The sequence below is a fragment of the Equus przewalskii genome, chromosome 12, assembly GCF_037783145.1.
Source record: "Equus przewalskii isolate Varuska chromosome 12, EquPr2, whole genome shotgun sequence".
Taxonomy (NCBI): domain Eukaryota; kingdom Metazoa; phylum Chordata; class Mammalia; order Perissodactyla; family Equidae; genus Equus; species Equus przewalskii.
This window is the reverse complement of record NC_091842.1, coordinates 9,248,440-9,261,003: the sequence shown is the minus strand read 5'-3', so window position 1 is coordinate 9,261,003 and position 12,564 is coordinate 9,248,440. Positions and strand designations below refer to the sequence as shown.

At 42.5% G+C, this 12,564-nt stretch overlaps 1 long non-coding RNA gene across 1 annotated transcript; it reads left to right on the top strand.

The window, feature by feature from the left end:
- The first annotated feature begins 2,270 nt into the window (after positions 1-2,270).
- LOC103566968 (uncharacterized) lies at positions 2,271-8,463 on the top strand. Its single transcript, XR_548604.2, has 2 exons — positions 2,271-2,809; positions 7,860-8,463. It is a non-coding gene; the product is annotated as an uncharacterized lncRNA (long non-coding RNA).
- The last annotated feature ends 4,101 nt before the right edge of the window (positions 8,464-12,564 follow it).

The following is a 12,564-nucleotide window of genomic DNA, read 5'->3' as shown; positions in this document are numbered from 1 at the left end:
TCTGGTCCAGGGGCAAAATTTTCCATAAGGATTCCTCTCTCTTTGTTATTGTCAAGGTCAAGCAGAAGATAATTGGTTCGACATTCCTAGTAGCTGTAGACATTAAAAATTGTCCATAAAGCCATTAAGCACACCAGATGACACCATGGAATACAGTGATTATAGTTGTTACCTTTTAGATCTGGGGAAGGGAGACGCTAGGACTGCCGCCCTCAGCTTAGTTAGGTCAGCTGTAGGCTCCTTTTCCTATCAATAATCTGTACCCTTGAGGAATATTTGCTACATGAGTAGGTGAGTGAATGAATGAATCTGGACCCTCTCGCTTAACTTAACACTTCTACTTGGTGAAAACATTGCTGAATTTGTTAAACGGTATGGAAAAGAAGCCAAGAACAAAATCGAGGGAACATGCCGACTGCTATTTCATTTCCAGCCAGTGGGCTCAGTGAGGGAGGCCACACCTATTTCACTTACCCTGGCCCAGAAAACACCCCTCATTAGCACTTGACCACAAGACTCGTCTACAATGAGCTTCTACGATTTTGTCGTGACATCATTCTTCTGGCTGTCAGTCACAAAGGCAAATCAGACAGGAAATAATGGGAGCCAAGTGTAGAGAGCAGGGGGGATGACCAAGAGGAAGGGAAGAAACAGAGAAACCAGAAATTCAGGGGCAGAGTCAAGGTTACCCAGAACAACATCTCAGGGAACAGATTATAGTGAACAGCCCACCTGGCCAAAAGCTAGGCAAAAGGGGAAAAGAATAAAACTTACAGAAAATCTTATTTAATTGGAAGAAAATAAAATAATACTATCTGTGATATCAAAGAACAGCACTGCTTATAATCTCTAGCTTGTTATAACTTACAGATTGCAAATAAATTTAACATATGAATTCAAATATCTCTTTTTTGCTGCAATGCCTTCCTGAGAATCAGGTTGCAAAGCAGATCCTATGTTCCCAATGAATAAAGTTGCATTCCAGACCAGAGACAGAACATCATCTAAATCGCAGCTTTAAATAATAGAGCATGAAAGAAAATAATCAAATATCCTAAAAGTCGGCTCCACGTCCTACACGGTTAGTATAGAGGTGCTTACAAAATGGATGCTTCTTTTAGTTGATATGCTTTGAAATATAAAATTAACCCATCACTCTATTGCATCAAAAACTTGAGCTGGTTAAGACCAGTGTCTAGTTATGATAAACACTAAACACTACATTTACTGAAGTAACAATCTCCTTCAAATTAGATTAGCATACGTCAGTTAGGGTTCAGTCAGAACATGGAGCAACCCTGAGTTCCGTGGAAGATGCCCTAGAATTTTAAGAACCAAAGAGTGGTCCCCAGATGCATCAGCCTCCCTCGGAATTGTTTAGAAAGACAGATTCTTGGGCGCTACCCTACTGAGTCAGAAACTCTGGGGATGTAGTCCAGCTACCTCTGTTTTAATATGCTCTCCAGGGAATTCTGGTGCATCTAACAGTTGAAACCGACTGTTCCAGAGCTCAAGTAAAAACCCGAGGTTCGGTGATAGCTAAAACCAAGTCCAAATAGTGAAGCTGATAGTAGCATCTGGGTGAAAGTGTGATGTAGGGTTTAGGAAAGGGGGAATGACAAAAGTCCCACATGACTATGCTGACCAGATGTCTGGTTTGCCAGGAGAGTCCCAGTTTACTCCTGTTGTCCTTGTGTAACTACTGACATTGTAACCATCATGGACCAATTTGTATGGGCCCTATTGTATCAATAACAAAATATCAAAGTTATCTTGCAGGAGCAATGAGCAAAAAGTGCAAGTCGTGTAGCAGGAGCATGTGCAAAAGACAGAAACCTTGTCCTCAGATGACCTCGAGCCACCTAGGAGCCAAAAGCTCCCTAACTACGGAACTTGATGTGATGAGAAAGTGGTGCAGAAAACCTAACAAGAAGCAAGTGGTCCCTTGATTTGTAGCACACACAACTCATAAGACCCTTACACTCCCGCCATCCAATCAGATTCCGCCAACGTAGCATTTTGCAAAACCTCTCCCACTCCCAACTACTTGCAAGCCTGTCCCGGCTTCAGCTCAGGGAGACCAGTTTGAGTTTTGCCTCCTGTCTCTTTGCTGGTCAGCCATGCAATAAAGCTCTTTCTTTTCTCATAGTATCGGCTTCTGTGGGCGTTGGGCAGCAGGCTCTTAACTCGGTAACAATATCACTACTGTTTCACTCTCAAAAGTGTCCCTGTTTGGATAATAAATTATACGGCCACCAATACAATGCTTCATTTTATTAGACAGAGTAGGAAGGGGAGCATCACTGAGAAGACCTTTCCATCCCTCACATGCAAGCACAACAACCAGGTCCTTAGGATTTTTGATTATTTCTTATTTCTCTCCCATCTGCCTTGTCCTGTTTCCCTCACTCACCTGTGACAGACCCTCTCAAGTCCCCTCTGTCCTCTCGCTCTCCATCTGGCCAGAAGATCAGAGTGGATGTGTTAACTGGAAGTCCTAATGATGGCAAAGGAAGTGGGGAGACATGTTCTGTGATGGCAAAATGAAGCTGAAGCCATCCAAGGTCCGTCTTAGCTCTTGAAATCTTTGGAGCAGAAGAAAGAAATGACCAGAAGGATGAATCTGAATTGGCTGAAGAGGCCTTCGGGATGAAGCTTCTCGGGGCTGAGTTCCTTTAAGAAGGAGGATAAAACAAGCTGAACAAAAAGGACAACTAACTCATTGGCTCTTTCTCGAGTGAGCATATCCAAATTAAAATGCCGGGAGAAAGGAAAAGCATCTTCCACAGGGATTTTTAAAGCTTAAAAGGTAACATACAGCTTAAGAAACCTTCCTATTACTGCCAAAGCCCAGATTGGTGTATTTTATTATTGGTGTATGTTGATAGTCAGTTCACATTTATAGAATAAGTCTCACTATGTGAAGAAAAATAGTTGACCAGCAAAGGAAAATTTGGAGAGATGTTGTATTTCAATAGAAAAATAGATCTCTTCTGATTATTTAGTGTGATTAACTAAGTAAATTTGTAAACAAAATCTGACTTTAACAACATAAATGTTTGAGTGATCATAAGATACATTTTCTTCTTAGAAAGAACGTTGGGCAACAATGACCAATAAAATGAAGTTAAAATTTTTTAACAGATGTGACTCTCCCTTTAGCCATGATTTCAATTTAATTTGGAGCCCTGAAAAAACGATGTGATGACTTTTGCTTCTGATAATAGTAGGCAGGGTAATTCAGCTCAGGTCTCCTAGTGATGAGACTCAAAACCCAGTCAGAAGACAAAACACATCTGCTTGAAGGCATCAGAGAGTTAACAAAAGAGTGAAGAATTACCAGCCCAGAATCCAGGAAAGGAAGGAGGCTCTGCAATGTGAGCCTGGCCTTGAGGGCTGCCTTTCTCCTGGGGACATACACCAACTCCAGGGCTGCTGGCTGGGAGGCCAGTTAGCTTTCTTTTTTTCTTTTTTCTTTTTGGTAACATTTTATCAAAGTAAATTATACATACTTAAAGGTGCACAAATCATAAGTTTACAGCTCAATTAATTTTTACAATGTGAATATAGACACCCAGACAAAAAAATAGGACAGCATCCCAGAAAACCCCTCACAGTCTTTTCCAATCTCTGCCTGCCCCCACAAAGAATGACTGCTAACACAACTTCAAATATACAGATGATTTTTGTCTGGTTTTGCACTCTGTTTAAACATAATCATGCAAAGTACAATTTTGGTACATCCATACAATGGAATACTATGCAGCAATGAAAAATGAACAAATTGGAGTTACATACAATAATATGGATGAATCTCACAAACAACAAATTCAGTGAGAAAAACCAGACACTAAACAGTACAAGTAAGTTTAAACACACACAAAAAAACCAAACTATAGTATTTAGGGATGCATTTTTGGTGGTAAAACTATAAAGAAAAGCATAAAAAGAAATTGTGACTGTAAAAATCAGGATATTGGTTACTATTGGAGAGGTAGGAGGGTGTAATATTGGTAGTGGGTCCAAATTGTGGGAGGGGAAGCTTCTGGAAGACGGGCGTAGGGAAGGAAGACAAATCCTCTAACCAATGGGTCCTTCTGGCTGGGCTATGAATTAAATTCACCTGAGACAGATAAACAGGAGAAAATTAACCAAAGCTTTATAGCATGTATACATGGGAGAGACTCAGGAAAACTGGGTAACTCACCAAAATGGCCAAGCTGCCAGCTTAAATATCATCTTCAGCTAAAGACAAAGGAAGGTGTTGGAGGCAGCGGTCTGAGCCTTCAAAGGGGAGGCAGGCAATTCACATGGAAATGGAAAAGCAAATTTTGATAAATAGAAATCTGATAAGAGTGGGCTTAGCAAGGACCCTCCCAGTCTACCAATATTCAGAGTTATCTATGGCAATGGCCTGTCCTGGGGACAGGCCTTCTATCTTAAATTTCTTTCAGGCCATTCAGGGGAGGGTCAAAGTTTCTTTCAGAGTCTTTTGTTCTTGAAAATGATGAAGGCAAAGCGACATAGTGTGAGGTGGCCACTCTGATCCTCCACACTAGGAATGTTCTACGTCTTGACTGAGTGGTGGCTACGTGGTGGTTCATTTGGTAAAAATCACTGAGCTCTACTCTGGTGTACTTTTTTGCATGTGTGTTATACTTCAAAATAAAGAGGTTTTGAAACTGCTTAACGAAATGACATGGTTATAACCCATGATATAACTTATTTGGCTGCCCTGGGAAATCATATAATTGCCTGAAAATGTGAACACCTACGATCACCACGAGTTAGTTCCACATCCAGGGTCAGTTGGGCGCATTCCAGGTCTCCCGGCAGGCTCGGGGCTATGCTATATTTTGAAATTTTCAACTGTGGAGATCAGAAAGAAACCCCGCTAATCCCCTGCATTATATATTTGTAGCAAATAATAGAAACCAACTTGAGTTAGCTTAAAAAGGAAAAGAGGACAGTCTTTCCCCAGGATCTAACCTTAGGACTGTAGACACCCACAGGAGGGACCCACCGGGACCTGAAAGGACACCAGCCGACCGAGGCAGCCCTGCCCTCAGGATCTTTTGTTCGGTCCACAGGTTCTCTTGTCTCCGATTTCCTTTGTATATGCCCTGCATTCTTCTCTCTATATATAGACGGGCTTGGTCTGACTCTCATGCACAGAGCACAATGAGGACCCCCCACAGCTGCTGAGTTTACACAGCCCTCAGGTCAGCCACAGGCAGAGGCTGGGCTAACTATGGCTAAGTCCCGAGAGGGAATCTGCTTGACTCATCTTGATCCAAAAACTCTGGGCCCATCCAGGTGTATGGTGGCATTTCCCAAAGGAAAGATATAATGGTGAACTGCACAGATGGTCTAAAAAAGCGATAGAGCTGTAACGAATTGCACAAACCGCATACCTGGATGTTTAAAACAGTCCTTTTCCTTATATTTCAGAATCGGGAAAGAAAATGTTTGGTCTCTATACTAAGGGTTGTTTCTGCCCCTCTGCCACTGTCTAATGCAGCCATCACCAAATAGGTTTCCCATTTAAAATGAATAGTTACTCAAAGCTTTAAAATTCAATTGCTATCATAAAGGACAAATCCACAAAGATGGAGAGGGTTCCTCTCACTGGTAAACTGGTTATAATTAGCATGAATAAAGCCAAGTCACAAACAGCAGAGGTCAAATACTGGAATCCAACATGCCCGTCTGGCCTCAGATCTGTCTTTTTATTTTAACGATTGGCACCTGAGCTAACAACTGTTGCCAGTTTTTTTTTTTTTTTCTGCTTTATCTCCCCAAATCCCCCCAGTACATAGTTGTATATCTTAGTTGCAGGTCCTTCTAGTTGTGGCATGTGGGACACCGCCTCAACATGGCCTGACGAGTGCTGCCATGTCTGCGCCCAGGATCCGAACCAGCTAAATCCTGGGCCACCACAGCAGAGTGCACAAACTTAATCACTCAGCCATGGGGCCCGCCCCTCAGATCTGTTTTGTTGGGCTACCTCGGTGTTACCCTAAAACTTGAGTTCCAGGCTGCATGTGCACTCTCCAGTACCCCACGAGCTTCCTCACTCCTCAGTAACCCCGACCCTATGGATTTACAATCTTATTACCAATGGATTCTAAATCATTGGTGTTTGTGGCTTCTTATCAATTTACATAATTAAATGGTCAATGATTGAATCTCTCTGAATCTAACAACTATTTAAGTAATTAAATAGGAAATGCAGCACATTCAAAGTAATTCTAGGTCAGCTTGCTTGAAATCCGCTGTCTAAAGCTAATTCACTTAGAGCCACTAATAGCTAATGGTTTAATTATCTATTCATACACTTACTTATAGTGAATCACTTAAAGTCTTATCTGTCACATTTCCAACATCTCTCTTTTTTCCAGCTTTGTTAAGATTTAATTGGCATATAATATTGTGTAAGTTTAATGTGCATAACATGATGGTTTGATACATGTATTTTTTTTTGGTGTGGTGAGACCATTTAAGACCCACTCTCTTAGCAACTTTCAAGTATAGAATACAGTACTGACAACTATAGTCACCCTGCTGGACATTAGATTGCCAGAATTTACTCATTTTGTAACTGGAACTTTGTATCCTTTGACCAACATCTCCCCATTTTCCCACCCCCCACACCCTGGCAAGCATCATTCTACTCTAACTTTCTATGAGTTCAGCTTTCTAAGATTCCACATGTAAGTGAGATCAGACAGCATTTGTCTTTCTCCCAACTTATTTCACTTAGCATAATGCCCTCAAGGTCCATCTGTGTTGTCAAAAATGGCAGGATTTCCTTCTTTTTTATGGCTGGGATATTATTCCATTGTATATTTATATGTATACCACATTTTCTTTATCCATTCTTCCATCAATGGACACTTCGGTTGCTTCCATATCTTGGCTATCGTGCTGCAATGAACATGTGGGTACAGATATCTCTTCAAGGCAGTGATTTCATTTCCTTTGGCTATATACCCAAAAACAGAATTGCTGGATCATATAGTAGTTCTATTTTTATTCTAGGGGGAAACCTCCATACTGTTTTCCATAGTGGCTGCACCAATTTACATTCCCACTAACAGTGCACAAGGCTCCCTTTTTCTCCACATCCTCAGTAACAGTTATTATCTTTTATCTTTTTGATAGCCATTCCGACAGGTGTGAAGTGATATCTCATTGTGGTTTTGATTTGCATTTCCCTGATGATTACTGATACTGAGCACCTTTTTGTATACCTGTTGGCCGTTTATATGTCTGTCAGAAAGATGTCTATTCAGGTCCTTTGCCCATTTTTTAATTGGATTATTTGTCTTTTTGCACTTGAGTTGTATGAGTTCCTTATATATTTTGGATATTAACCCTTTATCAGATATGTGATTAGCAAATATCCTCTCCCATTCTGTAGGTCACCTTTTCATTTTGTTGATGGTTTCCTTTGCTCTGGAGAAGCATTTTAGTTTGATGTGGTCCCACTTGTTTATTTTCGCTTTTGTTGCCTGTGCTTTTTGTGTCATGTCCAAAAAGTCATTGCCAAGACGAATGGCAGGGAGTTTTTTCCCAACATTTCTTAAATAAAATGATTTCCTCCCCATTTGAAAATATTTGTATTTTTACATGCATTTTTTCTCTTTCGCCTAGTTTTGAGTATTTCATGGAATTTTTAGCCAATTCACTAAGTGTATTTCCACCTTAAGCTTACGTTTAAAAAAAAGCACCTATTAGACTAAATGCATTTCATACGGGACACGTCAGCAACTAATTGCCCTGAGGAACTCAAGGGGGGAGTCTGGAAGCATTGAACCGTTTTTCCAAATTGTTCTTTTTCCTTTTGTTATGTTAAGGAGATGCAATCACCAACCACCCTGGACCGGACCAGGCCTCACCACCAGAGCTGCGCCCATGACCTTTGCCTTACTTTTAATGCTAAGATCTTTCCCGAGGACCTTAGGCCTTATTACTGCAACCTGCAGTGTATGTGGAAGTGTGTTTTCCAGCTGAGCCTGAGCAAGTGAATATCCTCCTCTCCCTTTTGAATATTCATTCCTATCCGAAATAAGTGTCCCTGCTTCCCTTTGTTCAAGGACACCATGACTTTGGAAATGATTCCACTTGGCCTCCTATTTGCTGCAAATATACTTTACTTTGTGAGACAACTCCTTCTGGTGGAGAGGCTGATTTAACCCACCAGGAGGGAACCCACTTTGTTTCAGTAACAGACATACAGAGCTTATCCCTTTTTGAGCGTTAACTATCCTTTTAGGAACCGTTTTCAGTTTTACCTACTTTCAAATATCCAAGGATCTTTTTTTTTTTTCCAATTTTATGCTTGAAATGTTTAACAGAGCAAAAAAGGAAGCAGCAGCTACCATAATAAAAAGACATCTATAAACACAGCAAAGCCAAAAAGATGGAAAAAAAAAAAAACCCATGTAAAAAACCTATCATGAAATAAATATTTTACATTGAACTAAAATTAGAACGTCAATATTTCTCTGTTTGGGTTGATTACTAGTTAGCCAAGCTTAAGACAAACTGACCTGCTCGCATCCAAAGTTACCCAGTTAGAACGTGTCCCTTATTGGGGCAACTCTGGTTAAAAGACCTGGACCATTACTCACAGCCTCTCCTTTTTCTTTGCAGCCCAGTGTATACCCCATCCCCTCCCCACTAACATCAACAAAATGGAACTTACACTCAAAATATGGCTAAATTAAGAGTTGTGGTTCTTAAAGCAATAAATGTTCATTACAACAGAAACTCAAAAGGCCTCCTCTCTAGATGGCAGAATCCTTAGCCAGTAAAACCGTGTTCCTGTAATTCTCCAGCATGACATTCTCTAAAGACAGCCCTCTGACCCTGGTACAGCAACTCCATTCGCCTTTGGTGACGTACACAGCCACATCCTGCAAGGTCCAAGAGTCCTGAAAAAATTCCTAAAGTCAGTAATCCAGTAGGTCAGGGTGGGATGGCAGGGGCAGTGTATGAGGTATTCTGATTCTTCTTCTGGCAGCTTGAATTCATTGCCAAACGACAACTCAGTGATCCAGAAAATTCTCTCGCCCCTTCCTGGGTTTTCCTTCTTCTTCCGTTTCTCAAATCCTAAGACCAAAGTGGCGTTGAAAATAATAAGAAATTTTCACATATCAGAGGTGTAGGGGAGGAAGAAATTTCCTCTACCCACTCTAGGTTCCTCTGCCCAGGCTATGAATTAAATTGACATGAGACAGAGTAACAGGAGAAAATGAAACAAAGCTTTAAAGCATGTATACACAGGAGAGACTCAGGAAAACTGAGCAACTCACCAAAATGGTGGAGGTTCTCATCTTAAATACCATCTTCAGCTAAAGACAAAGGAGGAGGATGCCGGTGGAGGAAGTCAGTTATGGGAGATTACCAGAAAAGCACAGTAAACAAGAGTAAGGTTATTATGCAAATTTAAGTCCTTGCCTTCGGTGTCGATAAGAGTTTCTAGAGATAAGGTCTTCCCCCCTCTTCCCGGTATAGAGGGAGACACCTTACAGATGGAGATTTCCCTTACAATGTAAATGTTTCTTACAAAGTGTAAGTAAATTCTACTTTTTAGAGTTTCTCTCATGTCTACAGTTTTAAAAAGCAACCAGCCCAAAGTAATCCTCAGGTCAAAGAGATGCATTTGGGGTGGCCAATTCCAGTCCCCCATGGAGGCATATGGGGAAGTCGTCAGGTTTAAACCTGATTCTGCCTAACTTGTTTTTCCCAACAGCAGCCTGACTTATGGTCTGTCAAACATGCACTGTACATCTGCTTTAAACATTAAACATTATCCCAAAGCAAATAATGCACTCTTTGAAGATAAGGATGAATGCCTTCTGTCCTCTGACATCAATACCAATGCTCTTTTGAAGATAAGTTTTTCTTCCCAGGAGCCGGGGTCAGGTTGACTCACTGTGTATGTGCTTAACTGCAGCAAAATATCTCCTTTTGACTCTGAAAAAAAAGTGTATCCCTGCACGCTCGGTGTCTGTTTTTTGTTCTGAAATGGTATATAATCATGCTCCAAACTAAGCTTCTCCAGATTGCTCTCTTCCTTGGTGGAGACCGCACTTTCAGGTTATAAGTCCTCAGCTTGGCTCAAATAAAACTCACCTTCTCTCTCTTACCAATAGATCCATTATTGATTATCTGCATCAATAGTGGTAAATGGCAGAGGTGGTATCATTTCCAGAGTGGACAAGCAGGATAATCACATCGAAATAGTTTAATTTAAGGTACATCTGTTGTTTGAAGAAAAATCCCTCTTTGTCTATGTCATTGCTTTCTGAAATTCACTCATTTGGAAGAGGCACTCCAAATAAGTGAAATTATATTATTCATTCCTCCAGATGAAGGTATTTGTGGAAAGTCACCATCATTGAGAGGTAATATTGTTGAGGTCACCACCATTACAGCCCTGTCTTTTCTCCTTTGGTGGACTGAAAGAGTAGTTTGATGTTATTTCTCCATATGTTTACCTCCACACCTCATCCCTTTTAAAATCTCTTTCTGTCCCTATCACACTAGTGAAATTACTCTTTCGAGGCTCACCACCAATGGCCAACTAGTATCAAATCTAGTGGCCTGTTTTTGGTCCTCATCCTACCTAATGTCTTCCCAACCTTCAGAATAACTGTCCACCAGCACCTACTGACGTTCTCTCTAGGTGATCAGGACACCAGCTTCCCTGGGCTTCCTCCTGGCCACTCCTAAGTCCACTCCTTCTTGGACTCTTTTTCTCTCTTCTCTTCCTCTACCTACTTCTTAAAGGTTTTCTGGTCCCTGCGGTCCCGCCTTTGATCTCTATTTGCACTGTCTCTATTTACATGTTCTTTCTCCTACATATTTAGGGAATGACACACTTGTTCACCCCTATGCCAAGCTAGAAACCTAGAAGCAATCATGGATTCCTCCCACTCCCTCGTCCTCCACATCCAATTGGCCACCAAGTTCTGTCCGTTTTAACAAAGAAACACTTCCTCCTTCTAGTATTTTCCTGTTAGTTTCACTGCCAGCGCCTTAGCCTAGGTCTTCATTGATTCTGGTCTGACCTATCACCATAGCCTTCACACTGGTCTCTCTGCCTCTCAAATAGCCTCCCCACCACAGTAGCAAGATTTGCCATCCTAGTAAACAAGGCAGATCTCTATTCCCCCAAAGCCCTTTTCTCTGCTTAAAGAATGGATTGAAAACTTCATTGCATGGCACACAAGGTCTCTATGACTTATTCTGCAGACCCCTCTCCTGTCTTCCTTCCAGAATACATTGCCCCCCACTCCCGGCCCTTTCCTGAGAATGCCTGTTGTGTGCTCCCTGTTCGTAGAATGCCTTTTCTCAACTTCCCCGCCTTCCCTATCCTTCAAGACGCTGGTTCAGATGTCAACTCGCAGGTTTCTTCCCTGAAGACTTTCCCGGCACCTCAGGCAGCTGCCTTACCCGCTCCTGCACTGCCCTTTGGCAGTCCATATAGATAGTAATGATTGCTTTTTCTCCCCAAAGCCCCCCGGTATATAGTTGTGTATTTTTTTTAGTTGTGGGTCCTTCTAGTTGTGGTATGTGGGATGCCGCCTCAGCATGGCCTGATGAGCGTGCCATGTCTGCGCCTAGGATCCGAACCAGCAAAACCCTGGGCCTCCAAAGTGGAGCGCACAAACTTAACCACCTGGCCACGGGGCGGCCCGATAGTAATGACTGCTAACTTTTATAGCATGCTTGTGATGTGTGCCAAGAGCTATACATCCATTATCTCACACTAACTCTTCACCATAGATTCACTAGGAAGGCATTAGTATTTTTATCCTGATTTTTCAGCTGAAGAAACTGAAGCTTAGTCAGATAAGGCGAACTGACCGCAGCCAGACGTCTGTTCAAGGATGAGGCTCATTTCGACTTTTCCACTGTCCAGTGGTTGTCAGCCTCCAGCAGGCATCAGAACCACCTACAAGGCTCGTCAAACACTGACCGCTGGGCCCCACTCCAGGACTTTCTCATTCATCAGGTGAGGAACGGGGTCCAATAACCCGCATTTCTAACAATCCCCCGGTGATGCTCACGCTGCCGGTCCCAGGACTGCACTTTGAGAACCACGTTTCACACTTTTGCTCCTCAAAGTGTGTCACAGAGTCTACAGCATCCGCATCCCCTGGGAGCTTGTTGGAAATGCAGCATTTGGGGTCTCCCCCAGCCCTACCGAATGTGCATTTTTATCAAGATACCAGGTGATTCGTGTGCACGTTAAAGTTTTCGTGCGCTCCTCACACACTTTTGGACCGAGCCAGACTCCAGAGAAGGGAACAGGTAGATCTTAATTTAGAGAGACCGTCTCTAGGACAAGGATCAGCAAGGAAAACTTCGGTCACCCCGGCGCCACAAGAGCTGGTCGCCGACCAGCGCGGCAGAGCGTGAGGCTAGGGACTCCCAAGTCTCGGCACCGCCCCCTCCACCGCCCAGTCGCGCCTCGCCCCGCCCCCCGGTGGAGCCGCGCTCGCTAATTGGCCAGCGGAGCCCTCGCGCCCCGCCCCAGGCTCTGCTCGA